Raw genomic sequence first — 5000 nt, forward strand, 5'->3', positions numbered from 1 at the left:
ATTACTTAGAGAATTATTTAAGTGAATTTTGTACTAGAACTTATAACAACCAGCACCACCACCACCAACACCAATAATAATAATAATAATAATAATAATAATAATAATAATAATAATAATAATAATAATAATAATATCTGGAAATTCAATATAGGCCTTTTTTATTATTATTATTATTTTTTGTTATTCTAAAGGAAGTATAATTTGTAGGCCTATCATTGAATTTTATTAGTTATTTTTATTCGTTTATTTATCTATATTACTTTTTACATTTCATTTCTTCCTCATCTTTTTCCTTTTCTTTCTTTTTTTATATTCTCATCTTCTTTTCCTTACATTTCTTCTTGTTCCTGTTCGTCTTGTTCTTGTTCCTCCTCCTCCTCTTCATTTACTTCTTTTTTTCTTATTCCTCTTCCTCTTCTTTTTCTTCTTCCTCCTCCTCCTCTTCCTCCTCCTCTTCTTCCTCCTCAAACTATTCCTTTTCCATCATCTATTCACTAATTCTTCTTCCATCACCTCCTCCTCCTCTCTCCCTCTTCATTATTTCCTATTTTCCTCTTTCTTTAATAGGATAGATGTGTTTTGTCTCCATTTCTTATTCCTTCCTTTTATCAGAATTTTCCTTCCTTTTATCATCCTTTGTGTTTGTCTTTATCCTTCTGTAATTTCCATTTACTTTATATTTATTGTTTATTTTTTTCCCTATGTCTTTTCAGTGATGGCAAATTATACTCTATTTTCTCTATTTTTCTGTATATTTTTTTTTTTTTGTGTCCTTCTTCCCCCAATGCTTAGGTTATCTCGTTTTCTGTGGCTGTATAAAGCTTCATGGTCGTGTTCTGTGCCCAACGCCAAAATAAGTCACGTTTTCTATGGTCTTATAAACCCTTTTGGCTGTGCCCTTTGCCCCAACACCAAACTGACCCGCGTTTTCTATATCTCTGTGAACCATTTTCCTTGTGCCCTTTCGCTAACACCAAAGTACAGTCATCACTAAAAATGAATAAATAAATAAATAAAATAAATGAAATAATAAAAAGCCGGGCTTCTGACAATGAAAATATCTGGTTTTGTGGTCTTGCTTCACTTTGTTTGCTGCACTGGCCTTGATGTGACTGTTTGCTTGGTGAGATGTGATGTGTGTCTCAGAGGGCGTGAGTAATGAGCGGGTGTCCACCTACACGTGCTCTCTCAGACGACAAGCAGGACACTACATCTGTTTAGTTGGTCCCAGTAGTCTGCCCTGGATTTGGACTGCTTTGTGTTTGTCTGCCTCGTCTCGTGGCGTCACTGGCCATGCCTCGTGACCAGATGACGCCAGAGGAAGGGCTTGTATTCCTGAAACTTGTCTGGATGCTGGACGCGCCAAATCCCGTGTCAGTGGTCAGGTGGCGGCAGCTGTGGCCGCCTTTCCCCGGTAAAACAATGTTGTGGTCGGCCTCGCAAGGCTACCAGATGAAGAGAGAACCTTCTGCAGAGATGGTGTGGGTGTGCTTTAGTGCTCCAGCTGGACCAGACGGTCTGTACTTCCTTGCCAGGAATGTGACGCATGCAGACCACCAGCTCTCTGTTCTGGAAGACTGTCCTCTGCAGTTGTTTGATGTGCAGGTTGTACCACACTGCTGCCTGCCGCTGTCCCTCGCCACACGGCAAGGAATGTCAAGAAATGGCTTGCTGACCCAGGGACTGAGGTTCTGCAGTGTCCAGGCAGCGGTCCTGACCTCAACCCTGTCACAGGTGTCTGGCACGTCATGCAAGGAAGCCTGAGCCGTACCACACCACCTGCCGCGCCAGGCGACAGCTGGGACAGCAGTGACTGCAGGGACAGCTGCCCAGACGTCTTCAGGTCACCAAAGCCGAAGGCAACATGACGAAGCTTTGAAATAAGTGGCAAGAGTAGAGGAGATTGTTTTATTTCATGTTTATGTGGAGGTGTGGCCTTTGTGGTGACTAACTTCCAGTTTGTGTATCTTTCTTCTTAAGAGTTTCCCGTCTGTCGTGCCTCCTCCCCCCAACACCAGACTAACCCATGCTTTCTGTCCCTCCAAGCAGCCGTGCGTGGGGGTGACTGCTGTACACACACCTGATGCCCCGACGAGCAGCAGGCCACCCTCCCCACCCGCCCACACCGCCCCCCGCGGCCACCGAGGGGGGCGGCGGGGGCGGGTGGGGTGGGTGGCGTTCCTGGTGGTGGCGGCGGTGGCGGTGCTGTTGCAGTGTCCTGTGTCCGCGGTTCCCATTTTCTATGAGTCCGCGAGAATGTCAGCACTGAGGCTGCCCGAGTCCACGGAGGTCGGGGAGCTGATCTACCAGCTGCGGGCGAGCTACACTGACGCCAGGGTGCCGCTGCTCTTCAGTGCCCGGGGTGGGTAGAGGTGCTGGCCAGGTGAGGTGAGGTGAGGTGAGGTGAGGTTAGGTTAGGTTAGGTTAGGTTAGGTGTGTGTGTGTGTGTGTGTGTGTGTGTGTGTGTGTGTGTGTGTGTGTGTGTGTGTGTGTGTGTGTGTGTGTGTTAGCCTTGTCCTGTTATTGTAGCTGGGGCCTGATTAACTGCTGCCAGCCTACAAAGTGCCAGGCAAGGCTGCAGCACCACCGGTCACCACACTGTGTCTCCACCAACGCTATGCACACACCACATCACCGCGCCACACACCATCACACACCCACACCCTCCCCTCCTAACAAAAACACACTTAGACCTCAACTTTTTCTCGCTATCCTCTCAAAGTCAATGTGGTTTTCTATACAGCTTTACAATTAGCTTCGGCTGGAGGGGGGCGGGTGGGGAGGAGCTTCTGCATTATCCCGTCTCTCTCAATTACCCAGACTAGTAAGGAACTCAAGGGCTACTGCTGTTTGGTCTTTCTTTGTATTCCTTTGTGTTCTTCCTATTTGTGTTTAGTGAGGTTTTGTATCTTTGTTTTTCTTTTCTTCTCTTCCTCTTCCTCTTCTTCGTCCTCTTCTTCGTCCTCCTTTTCGTCTGCCTCCTCCTTCTCCTTTTCTTCATGTTTAATATAGTGAGATGTGATATCTGTCTGTTTTTCTCCTCCTTCTCCTCCTCCTCCTCCACTTCCTCCTCCTCCTCCTCCCAATGCAAGGGCGCCGCTTTTGTTCAGTGTTGGGCGTGAGTGAAGATGTTGGTTAGTTACCTGTAGTTAGGCAAGGCGTGTGTTTGTTTGTCTTGTCTTGTGCCCTCCTCCTCCTCCTCCTCTTCCTCCTCCTCCTCCTCCTCCTCCTCTTCATGTTTACTCAGTCATTTATCTGTTATTCTCTTCTTCTTCAGTCCTTCTCCTCCTCCTTCTCCTCCTCCTCCTTCTTATTCTGCAGTGGGTGGGGAGGAGCCTTCTGTGCCTTGTGCTGTAGTATCCTGCCCCCTTACAGAAACAACAGTGGTAATTCTCGTCTTTCCTGTGTAATGGAAAGAGTGGTAGGTGGGGAGGGGCCTTCTGCTGTGCTATCTTGCCTCCTCACCAAGCTACGGGGTGGTTGGGTGGGTGGGGAGGTGCCTTCAGCTGTTGTATCTTTCATCTCTCACTGTGCTGGGTAGTGTAGTCACCTCAGACAGCCCCATGAGGACCAGTAGGGCTGATGCTGTTCGTTCTTCATTTGTGTTCTGTTGTGTTTCTCCTCTTCCTTTCTGGTCGGTAGCCATCTTGTGACGTCATTTGTTTATATTTGAAAATGGATTGTTTTCTCCTTCACTGCGTCTTCTTCCGTGTGTGTGTGTGTGTGTGTGTGTGTGTGTGTGTGTGTGTGTGTGTGTGTGTGTGTGTGTGTGTGTGTGTGTGTGTGTGTGTGTGTGTGTGTGTGTGTGTGTGTACCTACCTATACATACGCACACACACGTACACAAACACATACATCGCTACACACACACACACACACACACACACACACACACACACACACACACACACACACACACACACACACACACACACACACACACACACACACATCCCTACACACACACGCGACAATTATAATGAAATATTCAGCCTCAGTACACACCAATTCAGCCCACTCTCTCTCTCTCTCTCTCTCTCTCTCTCTCTCTCTCTCTCTCTCTCTCTCTCTCTCTCTCTCTCTCTCTCTCTCTCTCTCTCTCTCTCTCTCTCAACAGTGTTTCTCCTGTCAGTATGTAGAAATCTTGTCAATCTGCCGCTAGAGTCACAAAAACACCCTTGAAAACCCGTGTATCTTCATCAACAGCCCTTTTGGAAGTAGTGGACAGGCAGGCAGAGGTATTTCAGTATGTGGTCTAACGTTTTGTTAGGTCAGGTTAAGTTACGTTAGTCTTAGTTAAAGTTACGTTGATTTGTTAAGTTGATATGGCTTATGTTAGGTTAGGTTAGGTTAGAGCACATTAATACTCGTATAGGTTAAGTTAGGTTAGGTTAGGTTGAAATTAGGTTAGGTTAGTTTAGTCTCGGTTAGGTTAAGTTAGTTCAGCCCAGTTTAGATATCGTAAGTATGTGTATGATAAGTTAGGACAGAACATGTTAGGTTAAGCTTAGACACGGTGAAATTAAGATAAGTTAGGACAGAACACGTTAGGTTAATCTTAGACACAGTGAAATTAAAATAGAACCCTAACACATCACTTTTAATATCACACCTTCTCTGTCAAAGTTAGGATACATTAGGACAGAACACGTTAGACTAGGCGAAATTAAGATAGAACCCTAACACATTACTTTTAATATCACACCGTCTCTATCATAGGCGAGGACCAAAACGTCATTTCAATAGAGTCAGTAGACGACTATGGACTGGTGTACCTGAGGGAGCGGCTGACGTCCAGGAGGAATTACACGTTTATCCTGACGGTGCAGACTAAGATACCAACAGATGTAAACAATGAGGGCCTGACGGAGGTAGCGGCACGGATCATTCCCACCAGCGGCCGTACCCCCACCTCTGACATCTTTCTTAAACACACGTCAGCCAGTATGGTGCCAGAGGTAAGAGGGGGAGGGTGAGAGGGAGAGGGGAGGGGGTAA

General features: G+C 46.3%; 1 protein-coding gene across 3 annotated transcripts in view; it reads left to right on the forward strand.

Moving 5' to 3' along the window:
* Nucleotides 1-5000, forward strand: part of LOC135094208 (cadherin-86C-like) — a 53271-nt gene that overhangs the window by 21857 nt on the left and 26414 nt on the right. For all 3 annotated transcript variants that reach the window (XM_063994066.1, XM_063994068.1, XM_063994067.1), the window contains 2 exons: nucleotides 2053-2365; nucleotides 4723-4961. The gene's annotated coding sequence lies outside the window, so the exon portion shown is untranslated. The remainder of the gene's footprint in view (nucleotides 1-2052; nucleotides 2366-4722; nucleotides 4962-5000) is intronic.

The sequence above is a fragment of the Scylla paramamosain genome, chromosome 45 (genome assembly GCF_035594125.1).
Source record: "Scylla paramamosain isolate STU-SP2022 chromosome 45, ASM3559412v1, whole genome shotgun sequence".
Taxonomy (NCBI): Eukaryota; Metazoa; Arthropoda; class Malacostraca; order Decapoda; family Portunidae; genus Scylla; species Scylla paramamosain.